This window comes from Pongo abelii, chromosome 12, assembly GCF_028885655.2.
Source record: "Pongo abelii isolate AG06213 chromosome 12, NHGRI_mPonAbe1-v2.0_pri, whole genome shotgun sequence".
NCBI lineage: Eukaryota > Metazoa > Chordata > Mammalia > Primates > Hominidae > Pongo > Pongo abelii.
This window is the reverse complement of record NC_071997.2, coordinates 92,473,306-92,495,742: the sequence shown is the minus strand read 5'-3', so window position 1 is coordinate 92,495,742 and position 22,437 is coordinate 92,473,306. Positions and strand designations below refer to the sequence as shown.

General features: G+C 37.4%; 1 long non-coding RNA gene across 1 annotated transcript; it reads left to right on the top strand.

Moving 5' to 3' along the window:
- Window positions 1-980: 980 nt before the first annotated feature.
- On the top strand, window positions 981-21,106 carry LOC134759714 (uncharacterized). Its single transcript, XR_010136311.1, has 2 exons — window positions 981-1,032; window positions 19,077-21,106. It is a non-coding gene; the product is annotated as an uncharacterized LOC134759714 (long non-coding RNA).
- The last annotated feature ends 1,331 nt before the right edge of the window (window positions 21,107-22,437 follow it).

The window sequence follows — 22,437 nt, the reverse complement described above, 5'->3', positions numbered from 1 at the left end:
GGGGTTTCCCCATGCCACCCAGGCTGCTCTTGAATTCCTGGACTCAAGAAATCCACCCACCTTGGCCTCCCAAAGTGCTGGATTATAGGCATGAGCCACTGCCCCCACCCTTTTTTATTCTTTTATTTGTTTGTTTCTTGTGTGTATTTCCAAATAGCCTGTCTTTAAGCTCACTAATTCTTTCTTCTGCTTCATTAATTCTACTGGTAGGAGACTCTGCTGCATTCTTCAGTATGTCAGTTGCATTTTTCAACTCTAGAATTTCTGCTTGATTTTTTAAAAATTACTTTAATCTCACTATTAAATTTATCTGATAGGATTCTGAATTCCTTCTCTGTGTTATCTTGAACTTCACTGAGTTTCCTAAAAATAGCTATTTTGAATTCTCTGTCTAAAAGGTCATTTCTCTCTCTCCCCAGGATTGGTCCCTGGTGCCTTATTTAGCTCATTTGGTGAGATCTTGCTTTCCCGGATTGTCTTAATGTTCATTAGTGTTTGGGTATTGAAGAGTTAAGTATATATTGTAGTCTTTGCAGTCTGGGCTTTTTTGTACCCATCCTTCTTATGAAGGCATTCAAAGGCACTTGGGTGTTGTGATCTAAGATTTGGTCACTGAAACTGTATCTGCATTAGGTTAGGGGACACCTCAAGCCCAGTAATACTGTGGTACACTGTGGCTCTTGCAGACTCATAGAGATACCAACTTGGTGGTCTTGGATAAGATCTGGATAAATTCTCTGGGTTACCAGGCAGAGATTCTTGTTCTTTTCCCTTAGTTTCTCCCAAACAGTTTTTCTCTGTGCTAAGCTGCCTGGATCTGGGTGGGGGTGGGGGGTGTGTGAAACAAACACCCCTGTGGCCACCACCAATGGGGCTGTGCTTGGTCAGACCTGAAGTCAGCATAGTGCTGGGTCTCACCCAAGGCCTGTGGTAACCATAGTCTGGCTACTGCCTCTATTTGCTCAAAGCTCTAGGGTTCTAGAATCATCAGGTGGTGAAGTCAGCCTGACTTCTGTCCTTCCCTTCAGGGTGGTGAGTTAGATCCCCCACCCCAGGTGCATCTAGAGATGCTGTCTGAGAGCCAGGGCCTGGAGTCAGAAATGTTAGGAATCTACCTGGTGCTCTATTTTACTCTGGCTGAGCTGGCATCCAACCCACAAGACAAAGTCCTTCCCTCCCTTCCCCTTTCCACAAGCAGAGGCAGTCTCTCCTTGTGGCCATCACTGTCTCAGGCCTGCAGGAATACTGCCTGGGTACTGACAATGTTCACTCAAGGCCCAAGGGCTCTTCTTTCAGCTTGTTGTGAATGCTGCCAGGCCTAGGACCCTCCCTTCAGGGTAGTGGGCTCACCTATGGTTCAGGGCATGTCCAGAAATGCTGTCCAAGGGCCAACACCTGAAATTGGTGACCCTAAAAGCCTACTTGGTGCTCTACTCCACTGTTACCAAGGTAGTGCTTAAAGGCGAAAGACAAAGTTCCCTTTACTCTTTCCTCTCCTTTCCTCAAACAGGAGGGTTCTCACCCCATAGCCACAACAGGTGGGAGTGTGCTGGGTCACACCTGAAGTCAGCACAGCTCTGAGTCTCATCTAAGGCCCACAGTGAGCTGCCTGGCTACTACTGCTGTTTATTCAGGGCCCAAGGGCTCTTTAGTCAGCAGGTGATGAATTCTACCAAGACTGGGTCTTTCTATTCAAGGCAGCAGCTTTCCTCTGGCCAAGGGTGTTGTCTAGCAATGTCATCTGGCTACTAGAGCCTGAAATAGAGGACTTAGGACTCTGCTGAGTGCCCTATCCTACTGTAGCTGAGCTGGTAACCAACTCTTCTTTAACCTTTCATCTCTTCTCCTCAAGTAGAGGGAAGAAGTCTGTCCTCGAGCTGTGAGCTGTGCTACTTGGGATTGAGGGAGGGCTGGTGCAAGCATTCCCTTGGCTGCGCTGGCTGGTGTCTCAGTAGGTTGTGTGCCTCTCAAGTCCACTGGCTTTGAGTCCAGCTCAGCGCCAGGACTTGCCTAGTAGTTGAAGTCCTTGTGGCCTAGGTTGCCTTTCAAGTTTATTTAGAACCTAGGGCATGTTAGCCCACAAGATGAGCCTTGCCAAACTGGGAAGGGCAATTCCTCTGTGGCTGGGAATGGTCTAAAATCTTCCTCCATGTGCATCAGCTGAGCTCTGCCCAGTGTTGCTTTCTGCTGTGATAGGGCAGCACTGAGTTCCAATGCAAAGTCCCACCGTCACTGCACTTTCCTTCCCGCAAGTGCATAGATTCTCTTCCCATGCCACGGTTCCACTGCTGGGGGGATGAGGGAGGAGTGGTGTTGGCAATTCAAGACTCTTTCCTACTCTCTTGAGTGTCTCTTTCAGTGATAAGAAGTTAAAACCAGGTACTGTGATCTCTCATCTGATTTTTAGTTCTTTGTTTAATTGTTGTTTAATTTGGTTACTTCAGGGAGGACGATTGGTGGAGCTTTCTATTCTGCTATCTTGCCCTGCCTCCCTTCGAATGAGGAAGCTCCTATATTTTTTCATTGCCATTTCAAGTGAGATATAGTCTACCATTATATTTTCTAATGGTTTTTACTGGGATACCTTTGGATTTTTACAGGAAGATAAAAACTCCTCAAATCTTTCTTTCTTTGATAGTTCCATTAATGTCAAAATCTACTTTTATTTTGCCATTTTCAGTTCACAAAAGAAAACTCTTACAGGTAGTGACCAACATTTATCTTGTTTAAGGATTAAGCTCTTAACACTGTTCTCTTTTGAGTTGTTACCTTGACATAAGTGCTGGTCAATAGAGATACTTTTAAGAGTTATCAATGTCAATGTTCGCTTGTTAGCTGATTATGCTGTAATGAAATGTCTGGCTCTTTACCTCAAAAGGCTTCTAATCACAAAACTAAGGCCATTTCAGAACTCTCTTGAAATTATATAGCCTCTGCCCTGGAATGAGTTCATTCCTTAGTGAAGGTAGTATTAAGGCCTTCTGGATGCATAATTTGGTGCCAGAGTGGAGCATCTTGCCTATTTGTTAATTCCATACTCACCTTTTAACTCAGTCCACAGAACAGTGCTCTCACCATCAAAACCCATAGTATATCGTATTAAACCATTAAGTCTCTGACTTTGTTTCCTTAAACTTGAGTTTCTGCCCAGGCGCTTATTTCATGGCCCAGTTTCTCTAAAACTGGTGATTTACTTTAAGTCCATTAGTTTTTCCAGAATCCATTGCCGTTTCTGAATCTATGTCTCCACCATTGGTTGCCACGTGCTGGGTGTCTTTGAGATCCTAGTTTGCTGCTATTATATTTTCTTAATGTCATGCCGCACCCACTTATCTCATCTTAGTGAAATGCAATGGTTCTCAATACTATACAGTAAAATAATGGAGAGGCAGGGTTTCCAGATAGAATAAGATCTCCCAGTTAAGTTTAAATTTCAGAAAAGCAATAAATAATTTTTTTAGTATGTCTCATGCAATATTTGGGACATACTAAAAAATTTGTTGTTTATCTGAAATTCAAATTTAATTGGACATTTTGTATTTTTCTTTATAGAATCTAGCAACTCTACTTGGGAAACATTTGAAAAAGACCCATTCTTAAGCTCCACCACCTACTGTCATGTGCAAAGATTTTTATTTGATTTGCCTATGGTGGGTCCTGAGCCAAGTATTTATGGTAAACACTCCCTAGGTACTATTAATGTGTGGCCAGGATTAAAACCACTGTTCTAATTGCTCTAATTGGACTGAAATATACCCCACATACCAGATTCACCACAGTGGTCCCATCCACTCTAGATCCTGACTATCCCTGGCTATTTATTTATCTGTTCATCCATCCATTCATTAAATACATTAGTGCCAACACTAAGTCAGGTATATGGCTTTTGAGGCTTTGGGTTAATTTCCTGCACATATTCTATATGAAATAATATAGCAGTTTAGTAAAATTAACCCTCCTTAGAAGTCAAGAAAAACTTCTGCATTTTGGCAGAGGAGAAAAAAACAAAATCATGACTTCTATAGGTTCTACAACCTTCCATCTCAGTTTTAATTCCATTTAATTAATTACTTAAAGACAGTAGCTTATTAAATGTTTCCAATGATAAGTAAATCAAATGGAAATGCTCTATCTTGGTCATAGTAGATTTAGTCTTAAATTCATATGGGCAGTCTTTGATGGAAAGTAATTACCCTTAAAGCACTTTGCCAATTAGACACATGTTATTTATAAGAGATTCTCCTATGCAGTGTGTAAGTGGTCATTTGTCATCTTGCCAGTGGGAAGAAATTAATCCCAACCTTGAATAATGACTGGCTGTCTTGTGCCTACCATAGATACAGTGCTACAGTGTTATTACAATGGAATGAAGATGACAACATACGATTTTGCTTGGATGATTAAGCAACTCTACATCTTTCCGAGGGACTCTTCACAGGTTTATGTAAAATTTTCCCCAAAAACAATAATTTGTAAATTTTATGATCACAATAAGCATGTTCTTTCACTTTCTAATCTGTTGCAGTAAAAATACTGAAGGGACTGTAAAAGAATTCTTAAGAACTTTGTCAAGTATTCTATAACGCAATGTCAACTTCAATATAATTTCCTGCAATTAGTTGGTCACCTTTTGGAAAAGATTTATATGCATTTTAGAAGACTTTATGCATTTCAGCTTAGAAAACTTGATATATTTCAGAACATAATAGTTTATCACATATGAGTTTATAAATATATGCACACCTACTATGTACTCACAAAAATTAAAAATTTAAAAAGAGTTTGTGGTTATGAACCTAATCTTTCATTTTTCACATATTCCCCCATTTGGGAAAATTAGGCTTGATTTATAATATTTTGACAGGTGGAACTTTAAAAAAAAAAATAGACCCATAATGTGAGGATGACTTTTATTCTATTTATGCCAGAACACTAGTCCTGCAATTATGCAGCTTTCTGAAATAGTATACTAGTTTTTTGCATAAATGCAATAGCAATGATAACAAATCCAGAGATTCATTAAGACTATCGTAGAGTTAGAGGTTGTTGCTAGTGGTGGAGTTATACAATATAAAATTATCACTATAACACACACAAAAATCTGCAAGGAGAAGAACACAAGAGAAAATTTCAGGAGCAGTTCTCTTTATAGCTGTTACTGTTTTCATCAGTTCAACTCTTGGATGTTTTCAGAATTGCACCTGTGTCCTGATACCTGCATGGGAGTGGTTGAGCTCAGTGGGTGGTGTGCAGCCTCTAGGGTCAGTTAGGTCCTCCCGCTGGCTCTGTATTGACTGGTCACATAAGCCTCACAAAGTAGGGACCCTCTTTATTTCTCAAGTTTTTCCATTTGAAATATAGGGATAATAATGTCTGACTCATGGTGTTTTTTGTTGTTGTTGTTGTTGTTTGTTTGTTTGTTTGTTTTTGAGATGGAGTCTCACTTTGTCACCCAGGCTGGAGTGCAATGGCATGATCTTGGCTCACTGCAACCTCCGCCTCCTGGGTTCAAGCAATTCTCCCACCTCAGCCTCCTGAGTAGCTGGGACTACAGACGACCACCACCACACCTGGCTAATTTTTGTATTTTTAGTAGAAATGGGGTTTCACTATGTTGGTCAGGCTGGTCTCGAACTTCTGACCTTGTAATCTGCCTGCCTCGGTCTCCCAACGTGCTGGGATTACAGGCATGAGCCACTGTGCCCGGCCATGGTTTTTTTTTTAATTTTATTTTTAATTTTTATTTTTTTTAATGAGAGTTGAAGGAGTTAATGCGTGTCACGTGTCTAGCAGTGGCTAGTACTGAATTAAGGTGAACTATTGATATCAGTATTGTTTATGATACAGTAATAAAGCAAAAGTTACTGGAGTACCTTAGCATAAATTACTAATTGTTTATATCAGTAATTTAACCCATCAAATTTCCTTACATACTCCCTCCCTTAAGAAAAGTCTTAATTCTTTTCTTTTTCTATATTAAAATGAACCCCTTCAGTGACCATTTCCATGTCACCACTTTGTTTTACTTTTGTATCCTCCCAGTTGCATCTCAGTGGCTTCTGTTTATCGTGGTTTTTCTCTGTTTTCTTAAACATACAGTGAGAAGTGAAACTTCACTATCACAGCTCTGATCTTCTAGTCAGCAATGATAGTATGCAGCACTTATATAACGTTCACTACATGCCAGGCACTTTCCTAAGGGATCTGGGCATATTAACCCATTTCATCTTTGCAAGAACACCATGAGATAGGTGCTGTCATTCTCCCCATTTTACTGATTAGAAAACTGAGGCACAGAGAAAGTAAACAATTTGATCATGATCACACAGCATAGCAGAGGCAGGATGTGAACTAAAGTAGTCTGGCTCCAGAATATATGCCCTTAACCATTACTGTATACTGCCCCTTTGGAGAAATATTAGGAGTTAGAAAACTGCAATACAGTGATGCTTAGACTCATAGGATTCACCCTACAGAGTGAAAACTCAGGTATCATGATTTTTCAAAGGTCACAGCAGGTTGAGCATCAGTGCTTCCTATGACTATAAAACAGGTTGCAGGAACATGGATGGAGCTGGAGGCCATTATCCTTAGCAAACTAACAAAGGAACAGAAAAACACTGCGTATTCTCACTTATAAGTGAGAGTTAAATGATGAGGACACATGGTCACATAGAGGGGAACAACACACACTGGGCCCTTTCAGAGGCTGGAGGGTGGGCGGAGAGAGAGAATCAGCAAAAATAACAAATGAGTATTAGGTTTAATATTTGGGTGATGAAATATTTTGTACAACAAACCCCCATGATACAAGTTTACCTGAACTTAAACTTGCACACATACCCCTGAACTTAAAAAAAAAAGTTTCTCTATCCCAGGTTTCGTTTGTCTCCAGTAAAATGGAGAGCCGTGGTCAACTGACCTGAAAGGGTCTGACATTTTGCCTATGGTTTTGTTCTGTTTCATCCTTCATCAATTCTAGAAGGCCCTCATATTTTCTTTGTTCTTTTTAGCCATGTTGTGTGTGTGTAGTTTTTAAAAAATCATTTTGATACTGGTGAGTTTCTTGATGAACAGAACCAATGTCTGTACTTGGCTTTAAATCATCTTCAGAAAGACACAGGCACTCTGGCAATCTGCTCTTATTGAACTGAAAAACCTTTGGGAAAGGATGTTTGTGAGAAATCGCTATGTTCTTGTTTGTCCACAGGAGATGAGTTAGGAATTTTGAGTTCATTCTTTTGGAACTTATGGAACCCTGGCTTGTGGCACCCCCACCAAAGTGTAAGGAATGAAGCATGTGGTAGCCTCATTCACGAACATACTGATTTTCTGTAATCACTAACAGCAGGAAGCACGATTTTTGCCTGATTTCTTTTCACGTTGTACCCAAACAGAGTGCCCTCATTAATTACGAGCAAGATTTTTTCATTTGCGTCTTTAGGTCCTGGCTTCTTTTGGGCTGGGGCTTATATACACTTGGAATTTGTTGGCTAGAGTTTTAAAACAGATGGTCACATGCTTTTTTTTTTTTTTTCTCTCTCTCTTAGAAACTTGCTTGATTGTTTGTCTTCTAGTTCTCATGGTAACCAAAGAAGGTTGTTAACACTTTTTTCTCACCAAGTAAAATCAGCAGAGCTGTCAGACAGTTGCAGCTGTTTGATAAAGGCTTGACCTTTTGCTGTATTTTTCTGTTTTCTGTTGATGAGCTCTTATTACATTGAACCTTGTTTTTAGTGACATGTAGTAAGAAAAAGAACCTAAAGGGCATTTTTTTTTTTGCATGTAGCCTATTTAGTAATGTGGCATTGCTATCAGATAATAAAGATATTCCTACAATATAAGATCCTTGGTAATGAAAGCCAGTGTTATATATGGCTCATATAGATAAAACATGCCTGGGACCATTTAGGTTACCTTCACATGTTACAGATTTATCATCTCAGTTTCTGAAAATATTTAGTTACATTATATTTTCAGTCAGATGAGATATGGAGTCAGTTACTTAAAAAGGATCTGGCTTAGGTACCAGTGGTCAAATGTAAAATTTTACTAGTTGTATATTTGCAGTGTGTTCACCATTATTCCTTGAAATGAAGTTTCATCTGCCACTGAATGGCTGGGCACAGATTCTAGAAAGAGCTCCTTATGGTTCCACATGAATAAGCATGTAAAGTTGTTGGATCCTGGGAGCCTACATTTAAATATGTTCGTTATTAGGATCTAAATAAAAATCAAGAATTTACTGGGAATCTCTCAATTTTATTGTATTATCTTTTCCTGTAGCCATTAAGCACGGAGACTAGGCATGATTGGAGAATCACCGCTGTTGACAGATGATAAAAATAGTGCTGCAACATAGCTAATGTCATGGGAAATCTTAAAACAGAATGGTCATTTGGAATAAGAGAAAATTCCTTGTGTGCCCAATCTCATTTTTGGACTGGTAATTGTTGCCACTCTTAGATTATCTACCACAGCCAACGTCCTTTTTGTTGTTGCTGTTGTTCTGGATAATCTTGTAACTTGCTTTGTTAAAAGAAAAGAATTATATTGTAAATTTGTGAGTGAAATCAGATTTATTTTTATTCCCAAATCAGATGTCTATAGATGAGACAGACCAAAACAGCAAGAAATAAATATATCCATTCTCCATGGTTATCTGAAAATATTGAAAGTGACGTTGGATGAACTGTTTCCAAGGTGACTTGATGAAGCATGAAACACTTTTTGGAGTGCTTTCCTTGAACTGGGGGATACTATTTAAAGTCTCTCTACTGATATGATATTCTGCACAATCTATTATCACAAATAATAAGTTCTATGATAATATATAGGATGATTGTTACTATGGAGTGGTACATCAAATCTAGATGGAATTTTTTTGACTGACATGATGTACATGGTGATTGTCTAGGTTGTGTCTATTGGAGGATATTTGCTATCATTTTATCACTTCATGTCACTTTGGGAGTTTCCTTAAACCAAGCAGATGTTTTCAAGTTTTATAAAGACAGAATTGCAAAATGATTATAAGCTTGAGCTTTGGAGTCAGATAGACTTAAATTCAAATTCTGTTTCTGCCTCTTAGTGTGATTTTTGGCAAGTACTTAAGTTCTCTAAGATTCAAGTTCTTACATGTAAAATGAAGTAGAAATTATAGTTCTTTTAGAAGGGTTTTATTAGGATCGAGGATATAACCCAAGTAAAGGGCTTAGTCATTGCCTGTTTGTTAGCAAGGATTCAATAAATGTTGGCTAAAGTGACTATAATGAAGACAGTTAGAACTAAGCTTATCTGGTCTTTTCGTCTTTCAGCATGAAAGATGGTGCTGGTGTTAACGAAAAATTTATTCGTTTGCTAAAGACGTTTGCTAAAGACAGTATGAAGATTTTATTCAACAAGGGGATTACTGACTGCAGTGGGGTTTTGCAGTAGGGAGAAGATACTCAGCTCAACTCTGAATAAAGGACAAATGGAAATTTATCACCAAGGAGGAGAGTGGGGATCAGTGGATAGAAAATTATTAAGAGGAAACAGCAAGTCTATACGGGGATTCTTGCTAGACTGACTCAACTGTATTCTTGTTGAATAAAGGCCAGGATGATAAGATAGAAAAGGTGGGGAATGAAGAATTTGATTAGCTATCAAGAATGGGAGATTTTTGCTAAACTGACCCAGAAGGATTCTTGCTAAAACTAGGCTAAGTTGACAAGGAGCCCAAGTTCAAGGCCTGGTAGAGAGAAGAGGGCTCAGAGGAGCCTGACTCAAGTTTGGTCAAGTAGAGAGTCTTTGTCACTGGCATAAGGGACATATATACCATATAGGACATAAACACCAACTAACATTTATTGAGTACCTTATGAGTATCAGGCACTGTATCAAACACTTAGCAAATGTTAATTGTTTTATTCCATGCTTTCAACAACACTAAAGAGCAGGTACTATCAGTCTAATTTTACAAACAGGGAAATTGAGGTTCAGAATGGTGAAAGAGCTACCCAGGTAGACTACCCAGGTAGACTACCCAGGTAGACTGACAAAGCTAGAATTTAAATCCAGAGTTTTCTGATTTTATTAACCAGCATTGATGTACACTGTTCTGTCTTGCACACATACGGTTGTATGGATAGATGTAATCTCACCTTCAGTGTTTAGCAAATATTTACAGTGAATGAATTAATGAATACTTGTAAGAATGGCAAGTTACAACAGCTTTCAATAGGTTCAGAGGAATATTTAAGTGCTGCAAAAATTAACTTACAATACCAAGATCAAGGCACAAACCACTTTTCAATCTCATTACCCCGAGTACCATAATGGCAGAAACTAGAAGGTTTCATGCTTCTTTCAAATTATCGAATTGCCTTGGAGCTCAGGGCTTTAGTATTTCCAGGTGCTGGTCGTCTGCTTTTGACTTGTATGAATCTGAGACTCATTTATCTTTGTTATGGCCACAATTCACCTTGAAAGACAATGGAGGCATATCCTTGAATAAGAAAAATGGAAATGTTCTTGGAGATGTGAGTCTGGCTGTGAGTGTGTGTGTGCACAAGCACTTTTAAACAGTGATAACAGGTTTGGCATATGTAAGTATATGAGTCATTGAGAAAACATCCTGGATGTTTTTCCCTCTTCTCTCTATGGTGTTCTGTGGATACATATTATCCTTTCAGCCATTTTCCTCTTCTTTTACAGACATCCTTGATCACCTGCTGGGGCACCGTTTGAAAAAGTGTGGTCTGGTGCTGCATTTTATGTGCAGCAAAGAACTTTAGAATAACGATTTAAAATAGACACAATATACAATTTTCAAGAGAGGGACTTTGAAGTGTTATTTCCAGAGTTACAGTCAAATCTCTTAAATTGAGTTTTATGTTAACTTATTTTAAAGCTGGACTTTGAGACTCAATGCTTTGGTGAGTGATAGTGGCATTTCCCTGGACTGAATGTGCCATATTTTAATTTAAGACTCTTGTGGATAACTTTAATCTTTGTTATAACATAGGAGAAACAAAATAATTTCTTAACTCAGTGGAAGTTACAGAAGAATACTTTAGGTAGAGTTCAAAAATTCTCACTGGGGAATACAGGGTTTTGATTTCTCTGGTTCTTAAGCATTCTCCCAATATTTGGTACAGAGCCTGATTCACAGTAGATACTCAATAAATACTTGTTGATTCAATGAATAAATGATTTTGGCTGTAAGTAAAATGTCCCTGAGCCTATGACAGGGAAAGCTTTGATTTTCCTTTCTTTACATTAGTTTAATGGAGTCACACTAAAGTTTATAAAGATCAATACAGTATGAATGGCTAATTGACAAACATTTATATTTCAGTGTTAGGAAATATGGTAAGATTAGGAAAACAATTAAGACAATGATTTATACAGAATTGACTAGTTCAGGCAATGAAAACTTCACAGATTACAGTTTTACAAGATTAAACATCACGTATAACATACATGTATGACAAACAATGCGTCTGCTTTTGATATTAACATACCATCAATTTTACACATGAAAAATATTGCCAGTTCAACTTTGGGTTATAACATATATAATTTTTTGATAAGACATTTCAAATTACAACATATCTCAGGCAGCATGCAGGAAGAGTCATTTATTGTATGTTTGTTAGGACACACCTTGCAACAAGCTTCCAGTTTTTGGTAGTTAGATCAAGAATATAGAAACCATTGAAATGATAGTATGGTTGAAATCAGCAGTTGTGTTTACTGGCTGAGAGTATTTCTGGTAAAAATAAAACTCTGAAATCATTCATTAACAAAATGCACAGTGATCATAAACTCAATTCTTTAAGAATTGTTTTTCACAATTCTCATTTATTGGTGATACGGCAGCTGCAGGAAGTCTGAATTCTGAGAGTTGGTTGTACATAACAGCAGGAATTTATTCTTCTGTGGGCTCACATGATTACAACAGAGATGCTTACCCTTTGAAATCACATATAACAATGGTGCTATACAAACATCACAAATATTTGGTGTTTGAGTCTTAACAAATTTTTTTTTTTATCACAAAGAGACTAGATTAACAGGCAGTGTAAATCACATATATCTTAAGATTTTAAAAATACATTTTATACAATAGGTTTCTAATTTCTTCACTAGCATTTCATTTTGGTGTGTTCTGTCTTCATACTTATAGTCCTAAAAGAAACTATGAATCTCTGGCTCATGCCTGAAAGTCAATAAGATTGATATTTCCCCACAGGAATATGGCTGAGTGTACATTGAATCACAGAGTCAACAAAGTAACATCTAATTTATAACAGATTACTTTTAAAATTCAAATAAAATCTAATTATTTTAAAAGACAGCAGTTTGAACAAAACTATAGGAGCCAAAATTTTTATTTACAAAACATTTGAGTATATTTTGAAATGGCTAGTTCTTGCTAACTGCACAACTTAAATATTCTTGGTGCACATAGTCTGCCAACCTTCTGTACAACATTGTTAGACCGCTGAGTTAACTCACATGGAATGGTTAGGTAGGTGGGAAAATTATATGGCAATTTTCATCCATTCAAAGTGCTTGAAAGGGAATGTTTTGATGCTTTTCATATTAGACAAGGCCTGTCATTAATGTTGGTGCCTTTAATTTGAAAAGATTAGCTGAAATTTCCAAAATGTAATTTAGTGCAGTATAAGAATTATAGGAAAGATTGAGAAATTTATCATCAAATGTTGGAATTCTAATCTAGCATTATGCAGTTGATCCAAGTCATTGTACCTCTCATTTACAAGGCTTCTGTGTACTACATTGGCTTAAAAAATATTTACCTTGGTCCTTAGAAATACAAAATATTCATTTTCAAAAGATAGAGAATGTTAGGGTGAGTGTTTCTAACAATCACATTCATAATAAAAGAAGATAATCTACATTTTGCAGATCATTAAACAATGGTCTTTGGCAGAAGACTTTATAAATACCTCCACTTTTAATGTTTCATTTAGGCCATTTTCCTTTTTAATGATATCAGGTATATGGTCACATGTTCACTAAGAGTAGTTAATAGGAAAATACCACAGATATAAAAATATTTGTTTAGTGCATTTTTTTGAACCTTAAATTCAAAGTGAATCAATTCATTAATACTAGAGAAGATACTTTATGCAAGCATTCCTAACAGTGTTGCTTAAGATCATAATTTCAACAATATGGTCAGCAAAGAGGGTATGTGTACCTCTATTCCCCCACAAAATTTTATCACTGAAACACACTGAAAGAATGTGCTGGAATCTTTTTGATTATAATACATTGTGTTTCCCACAAAATGAGTAATATATGATGCATATACCATTATGTGTGTGTGTCTGTGCGTGCACTCAAATGGCAAGTCGTGGAGATTACATTCATTGGCAGCGAAGAATAGAAATGGAAAAATTCAGTTAAGTATTACCGATAAACCACCACTGAGGAATTTCAAAGTGTAGTGAAGTTATTTAAAAATAATTGTAGACATGGAAACAAACTTTAGGATCAACTACGGGAATATTAGGATTTCTTACTTCATTTTTCAAGGTAACATCTTTTTCTCTGCATTTTTGCCTCCCTTCTACCCGCCCCGTCAGTCTTTGAAGGTCGTTTGTGATGGGTCCTTCAGACTGTGAATACAGAATATGAATAGGCTATTCTTCCCTTTTTTGCCCTGTATAGGAAATTCATGATCACCTCTTAGGGAGAGAAGGTTTCTGGCATTATGATATGCCACCCTTTTCTTTATGGATTGACTGTTGTGCTTGCTCGATATGAGTTCAATTTACTATCAAAATTGTCCACCAAGTTATTCAGTGGGAAACACAATTGCCATCAGTAACCATCAAAGGCAAGAGAAGTCCTAGATTTGTTTCCGACCTGAATCCTCCCTTCTGGCCTTGCCCCTCTGAGAACACCCCAGAGGCACAGACCAGTGTTTTGTGCACGTACACAGTATGTACAGTATGCTAGTTCCTTCCTTTGCCCTTGTCCAGGAAGCTACCAATGTCTCCTCAGTGCGAGTTTCCTACTGTCTATAAAAATTAATAGATGGAACCCAGGCAAGTCCTGTTGTAATAACAGTTGTGCCAACAATTATTATTATGGCTTATTGGAAGAGTGTTGAATTGTACCACTGACCTATGAAAACCACCACAAAGGACACTGAAAGGCAAAGCTGTTGTGGGATACGAAACAATTTGCTGTTATCTTCCAATATCAAGACCTTTTTAATGGACCACACACATAAGGGTCTTGATAATATGTAACTTTTTTTCTTAAGCTAAGAGAAAATTTTAATTTAGGCTTGTTTCAAGATTTCAAGACTTGAGCCAATACAGAAACCATGGACTGTAGACAAAGGCAAGTCCCCACTGTAATTTAGCCTTGAGCTTAAGAGTTTCTGTTAAAAAAAAGAGAGAAGAGAAAACAAGAAACCAACCACTATGGACGGCAAAAGTCGGGAATGAGGTCAAGGCTCTGTATTGTTTGAAATAGTCTGAGTGAAACCCTGTCAGTCTGATCCAGCTCCTTCCCCTGCAAAGATGTATTTCCCATCACGAAGTGGCCAGAAGTGGGTGATTGTTCTAAGAGGTACCTTGTTGGTGAGGCTTTAACTTTGATTAAAAAATAGGGTGTGCAAATGAAGATGTACACAATGGTGGAAACACAGGAAGGAGTGACTGTGATTTCGTTGGAGCTATTTGGTAATCAGGTGTGAGTGAGAGGAATGGGACAATGGGGAAAAGAGCCAATGAGAAAATGTCCTCAGCGACAGACAATGGACACTCAAATGCTGAAGCTATGACCAGCAACAGGGGAGGGTCACAGATTTTAAAGCACACAGAACACAGTATCATACTTCAGTTATTCTAATTCCTGAAAAAGAGCAACCATTCCAAAATATCTGACAAGTTTGGTTTCTCCAAAGGGAGGCCTGGAGTGACAGTTACAACATTTTTCTCCAGAATATCACTGTTAAGCTTACATTTCCAGCCTCCTTTTACATACTTTGAATTGCTTTTCTGTATCAAAATACATATGAGTATTTTAAGTATCCACAAATGTGATTTTTCAGGTTAGAATTAAGGAAACATGCATGTGTGTGCACACATACACACATATAACCCACAATCTTAAGTTCCTTTTCCTAAGCCATTTTTTTTTTAAACCACTTTACAAAACTTTATCTTATGGAAAATCGCAAACATATACAAAATTAGACTAGTAAAATGAATCCCCATATACCTATCATCCAGCTTCAACAATTACAATTTCTCCTAAGCCATTTTTATAAGCAAAGTTACTTTCTGACTCTCTGCTTCAGTTCTGCACCAATTCAAATGAGAGACCCTAGAAATGAGCCTCCAGGGGATGCCGGCTACTGTATACATTATCTGTGGTTTTCAAGCTTCTTGAGCCTTGTGAGTCTTTGAAAATGAATTCTAAAACGAAAACTCACTCATAGCCAGTAATCCTTTTAGCTCAGTCAGTCATACACCGCACTCTTCAAAACAGTAGACTGTGTCATTAAGTATAACTTAGTACTGTTACACAGTGGTTTAGCATTAAGGCAAATCAGCCAGAGCTAATCAATTAGAGAAAGGTGTCCAGGGTCATTTTCTAGGCCCCAGGGAAGTCAGGCAAAGTAGATCAGCTGTGGGGTTTTAAAAGAACTAGATAAGCTGATTAGAAATCTCTCTGATTGGAGAGGCTGCCTCAAACTCAGTTATGCCAGAAAAAGACATAAGGATTAATGTCCCTTAAAATTATATTTTAAGTCTGAATGGTGGACATATCTTCCATATATCTGAACGCATTGTCTCTATAAAGAACCTACCTTTTAAGCATTTAAACCTTTTCTTAAGGGAAAGCATAATTAAACAGTGGGTGACATTGTTCATTCTTGGCCACTCAGAATGCTGTGTCATAGATCAATGATTCTCAAATTTGAGCATGCATCAGAACCATCCTCAGGGCTTATTAAAGCCCATATTGCCAGGGTCACTCCAAAATTTTTGATGCATAGATCTGGGCTGAAGTCTCAGGTGGGACTGGATAATTTGCATGTCTAACAAATTTCCAGTTGCTGATGCTGCTTGTTTGGGGACCAAACTTGAGACTCACCAAAGCTGCTTATTTTTAATCACCCTAATTGCACTCTGGGGACAAAACTTTTCCATGTGGAATGTGAAGGTCAATATTGGATTTCCCCCACCAGACATTCTTACAATGTGGGTAAGGGAAGATTCTATTTGTGCTAGTTTAATTATAGAGAATCTTTAGGTTCAGAAGTTTATCAGCATATAGAGCAAACCTATAAGTAAAATGTGATTCAAAATGTGAGTCCCTACAAGTCTATTTGTAGAAAATTCCATGGCCTCTGTTCATAGAATACTATTTTAGTAATAGCGTTAAAATGATCTCTTGTCACATAGGTGATATTTTCTCTCTCACCTCAGGATTATTACCATAACAGCTAAATTTGTTCACAATTTCTTGAATGAACACAAGGGTTTGCTGACTTGGTTTTTTTTTTTTTCCTAGTCGAATCCATTTTAAAGTATATCAAATGCAAGGACTTATATAAAAGAGTGAACAGAGGGAAGGAGCATCGAGGGGCAATGCATGAAATTCAGTTGGTGAAAAATTAAGTTGAGCAAGCTGTCGGGACATGTAATTAGAATCTGCAGTCTGTTCAACTGCTAGGTGGATGTGGGTCAATCCAAGAGGCGGGATTGGTGCAAGAAATTGAGGAAGAAGAGATGAGCGTGTATGAATGAGCAGCTGTCTGTGAGGAAGAAAGGCTAAATCTATTCACAGGTTCTCTTCCTTAAACAAGCACCTGCCACTGATTGACAGCTCTACCAAGATTGCTTAAGGCAGACATCAGCTGAAAATGTTTATGGTGCATACTCGTTTTTAAAAAGATGGAAAAACCTGCCTTCTCAATTTAGTATTTCCTAATCAAATCTGAAATGGGCAAATTCAACGTGAGGGATTTATTAAAATATGAAAATACAATCCTTACCGCATTAAAATAGCTCTATATAGAAATTTATAATGAGAGAAGGAAAAGTAATTTTATCCCTTGGCAGAAGTCTTAGTAATCACTGGAATTATAACAGAAATATTAGCTATTTTAATTTTCTTTCTCAATATTGAGTCTCACAAGATCATTTTATCTGTTGCAATGTCAGTAATTTTTGCTTACCTTTCCCCCTGACAAATTTAGCTTTGTGCCTCAGTGGTAATAAAGTTGGAATATATTACTGCTATGAAGCTGAAATAGTTTTGCCGTTTCCAATGACATTCTAACTGGGATTCCTTCAAGAGAAAGCTTACATTTATTTCACTAAAACATTCTTTGTTTATGCAAGCAGAGTTCACTATGGTTGCTTTTTCTTTCTCTTTTCTTCCCCCCATGGAAATGTTTACATTCTCTTGCTATGTTTTGTCTGTTGTGCAATTTCATTTTGCTAATGAGGCATTTGAGCTGTGGCCGACCGGTTGATTGCTAAGGGTGAGATTTAAGTCTTTTGTGAAATCCTTTTGAGTAGTCATTTACTCCATGACAAGGGAGGCATTTACAAGACAGTTGAATCTGTAGCAGATGAATTTTTTCTCATCTTCCTGTAGAATAATTACACCTTTAAATATCTTTCTGCCTGGTCATTGCACATCCTGTCTGTAATTCACATACTTTAGTAAAAAATAACTGGTTAGTTTTTTTTCCTAAAAGATTAAGCACAATGACTAAAAAATAAAAGTAGAATTACTATAAGAAACTGTATGAACTTAAAGTTTTCATTTAAAATAGTGGTTTCAGCCTTAAAAAGGTCACTGATTTGGAATCCATTCCAATCTCATTACATTTTCTACTGTACACTTCTTGAAAAGGGAGAAATTACTCATTCCTCTCAGGGAAGGGAGACTGTTTTTCCAACCATGCACATGGAATTATTTCAAAATAAATGTTTATATTTCTATCAGACTTCATGTGGTTACATGGGCTTGACAAGTGCATTGGTGACCCAATATGGGCAGCAGCTGGCTCACAACTTAAAGTACCTTCAACCCATGCACATAAGTGGATGATAACAGGGAAACACTGATCATACAGGGCTTGATGTGTTCTGGAAAATCAAGCTAAAGGTAAAGTCCTCCCATTTAATGATGAGGAAAATCAAGTCCAGAGAGAGCCGAAGATTCATCACCCTCTGAAACAATTAAAGATTCCTTTTCCAAAGAGAAAAGCCTTTGGGTCTTCTCTCTGGCGACTTTTTGATGTTAAAATGAAGAGAACACTGTGTCCTCAGAGATGAAGAGTGAGGTCTTCTCTAGTTTGCTGTTAAAAGATGAGAGCTGGAGTTGTAACTCACTGAAATAGAACCACATGCCTCAAAGTCCAAAAGAGCAACAGGCAGAGTTAAGAAAATCCAGTGATGAATTAGCATCAACACCTAGTAAAAGAATTCAGCAATGGTGAGGCAAATGATCTTTGTAATAAGATTTTCCCAACTTGAAATGTTGAATAAAAGACCGTATATCAAACTTACACAGGTCTTGGCTCATGGTAATCTCTGGATGTGTGTGTTGGGTCTGAATCCATTTATCTTATTAGTGGAAGACAGAATGTGAAATTAAGAAAATTAATATTTCTATTTCTATTAGAGGAAAGTTTCTTGATAGGTTTCAAAATGGCCCCATTAAGCAATCTCAAACTGACAAAATGTAGACCGAAATGGAAGGTTAATTTCATTAGAATGCCTTAACTGGACTCTTCCTGACTAAATCAAGGACTAGTGTTAATTTTCTTAAATTACTCTGTTTTGAATTCTTTATATACCATCTTAGGGTACCTAATATAATACTTTGCACAAAATAAATGCTTGATTTATGAAATTGTATATCTGAAGAAATATAAAAGGCTCTAACTTTTGATTTTAAAATTGTTTCACTCTCTTGACTGTATAGTTTATGAGCCTATGATCCTGGAAAACACACTTGCTAAACTGACCAATTTTTTGCTTTTTGTTTGGTTTGATTTCTTTTTTATTCTTTTTCCTTAGGTAATTATCCAGTTGATATTTATCTGGTTCCAGTCACCTTAAGAAAGCTGTTTGGTGAGTACAATGTCAATATAGAGACAATCAGAATCGTGTGTGCTTTTGTACAAAACTTGTGGATCCATCAGTGAGGCATCTGCCATTTTTTCTTTTTTCCCCTCTATATTACAAGTTCTGGAATGCCTGTTCTAATTCCCCAAGGAGAATTAGAAAATGAAAGGCAGAGTCTACAGCCATGTCAATATCCTCCCACAGAATGTGTATGGAGAATATTCCACTGGGAACCATGACAGATTAAAAACTTACCAGGAAGAGCAAAACATCAAGAGAGTCTGACAAAAGCTCTGCCCTTCTCTGTAACCCAGCAGCCTCTGCAGAATCATCCTTTCTTCATTGTTTTAAAATGTTATTAAATACCTTGTCAGTTGCTTTAAAGGGACCCAGACCCATTCTGACATTTTTACAAAATAAATCCAGTCTTTGGGTAAAGGTATAATAATACTATCCATGGATCTGATGTTGAGTCATGGAGGCTTCAAGCTCTGAAGAAGTATGAACTAATTCTAAACGGTGATTAAGCAATTATTATTTTCATTTTACTAATGATATGACTTCTAGAGTTGGAGTGTCAGAATATTCTCTTGGAAGAAAAGGATGCAAGTGTAGACACCTCATCACTAGGTCCAATCCACCTCACAGTGCTACTTTCAGTTTTGTAAAAATTGGTCATGGCAACAAGTTTGAAATAATAGGTTCACTCTCAAACTGGCAACAAGCATGTGATCGAGCTGCATGAATCTGGAAAGGCTTGTCAAAGAAAACAGGCTGGTTCACAGCTGAAAGAAAAAAAATACTTCTGGCATTGTTCTAAATTCATAAACCGTATCCAACAAGGGGCTGAGCTGAGGTTGTGGTATGGCCCGAGTCCTGGGATTGGTCCCACCTACTTTGCCTAGTTCGTGACCACATCTGGTAATTCAGTGGTGATGTGATTATGACATTAACAGTGATAGGTTTCCCCTGCTTAGCTGCTTATTTGATTGTCAATAATGTGTGAATGGGGCAGGAGAGGCAGTGGTTGGGTGCTGATGTGTTAATGAATCCCATGTCTCAATAATTAACACATCTTCTGGATAGCTTTGCAAAAATGCAATCTTTGCTTCAGATTTGACATTTAAGAGCATCTCCCTTTGCTTTGTGTTTAAACTTTAAACATTCAGTCCAAATTTTAAAGGTGATAAGCAAATTTAGTGTATTTTGAAGGAAGGAAAACTTTTTTCCTTTTGACTTTTCTCTCACCACGTACAGTTGTTTCTGAAGAATGTGTCTAGGGATTGAGTCAGAACTACCAGGCTGGGCAAAGTGGCTCATGCCTGTAATGCCAGCACTTTGGGAAGCCGGGGCAGGCGGATCACCTGAGGTCAGGAGTTCGAGACCTACCTGGAAAGAGCTCCTAGAAGAGTCACTGATAGAACCAACTGCTCACAGCTTCTTTGGGTGCTAGACTCATTTAACAACCAGTTATTGGAAAAATTTTCAATCCTTTTTGATAAGAAAGGTTCTCATTAAAAAAAAACAACTAAATCTATGCAGAATTTGTGAGAACAACCTGAGAATATCGAGAATATTTTAAGTCTCATACATATATTTATCATAGACTTATCTGTCTCAAATAAGATCTGGAGTGTCAAATTTCTCACAGGATTACTGATGGCAGTAAAAACCTTGTTCTCCTTAGAGTTTTGGATTGAAACTTCAAAGAATATTTTCTTCTAAATTTAACAATAACAGTTGTAGTTAAAAATAACTTTCCATTATAATATGATGTTATCCTTTGCTTAGATTCAATGCTACAAAAGTTCTCTTGATGAAATAGAAATAAAACAAATAAAATTTTATCTTTCCACTATTTCCAAGGGTAAGTGTCCTAGACGGGCTCCAGTATGTAATGCAGTGGCTGGTTAAGTAGTTTCCAATAACTTGGTATTGACATTACTGCCCCTTCTGCAATCTCACTCCTTACTCTGATAAAAGTGCTCTGAAAAATCTCAGGTACCAACTGTTTGAAAGGGCTAGTTTTCCTGTTAGCAGGATCTTGGAGGGAAAATGCTAGGGACAAGATGATCAGTGTATATGAAAATTGGGAGTTAGTTCAGTTAAGAACATCTAAGCTAAACTGTGAACGGCAGAGGATCATGTGGTCAAAGATGTCCCGGTATGTGTGGTGGGACTGGGTGGGCCTCCTATTTCTCTGCTCCCAGCACACCAAAACACATGTTTAGAAAATGCCGATTAACAACAGGCATGGGAACCTGCCTGCTCAGTGCTATGTTTGGAGGGAAAATATAAAAATCTCATGTTTTTAATTCCCCAGGGTTTGACCTTGACCAGCATATTTTTTTCAAGAGCTTTTTTCAACACTTTTCCAAAAGGCAGAGGGCAATTAAAAGTCAGAAAGAAACTCTAATTGGCCCTAAAGATTTTCTGTCAGAAATGATTGCTAAAAAAGAAAGAAAAATAAATTTATTTAAAAGAAGTACTTCTCTTTGTATTATAGAATATGTTTAATTAATATTATTCTAAGCCATTTTCAACCAGCTCTGAATTTGTATCTTTAGCTAAAAAGGGGGGGAATCAGGAATATGCTTCCTTCCATGCCTCTCCAACTCTTTCTCAAAAAATATCTGACACTAGGACACTCCTAGACATACAAAAATGCAGCTGAAGTTTAGAGATCACCTACTTTTACATGTGTGTCTCTGGGCTGTATGCTGTAGCAAGAGAGGGGATAGAGAAGATCCAGTGCTGAAACAATGCCTGATCCTCATATAAACAGTTTTCTAACTATCATTATAAATATTTTTTAAAATTTTTTCACCAGTTGGAATGGAAACTTTTAGTCAAAGAATATTGAAAACAACACTAGTATTTGCTGTGCATTAAAAAGCCAGTGTATTATAAACCTTCTAACTACTGATAGATCAGTCTGGGCCTTGTGGTTCATTTGGGCCAGACTCAAGCTCAGTATCCCATCTAATGTATCAAATATTTACATATGAAAAATTCTGAAATGTAAAAATCAACATCAAAATGGAATCAGCCTTTCATAAATGAAATTGCTAAACTGTCAAGTTGTAAAATTTAGAAACTTGATGGCTTAAAGGAAGAAAGGGAAATTATTGAAGGTAATTTTAATGAGATACCTGTATAGGTCCAATGTATTCTACAAATAACTCAATAATTTGGAAACGTGTGCCAAAAACATGCTTTTCTTTGGTTGCCAAAGCCAAAAGGTATGTATGCCCAACTTTGATTTTCATATAAAACCTGAGAATATAAATTTAAATTGGACTGTTGTTTCTGG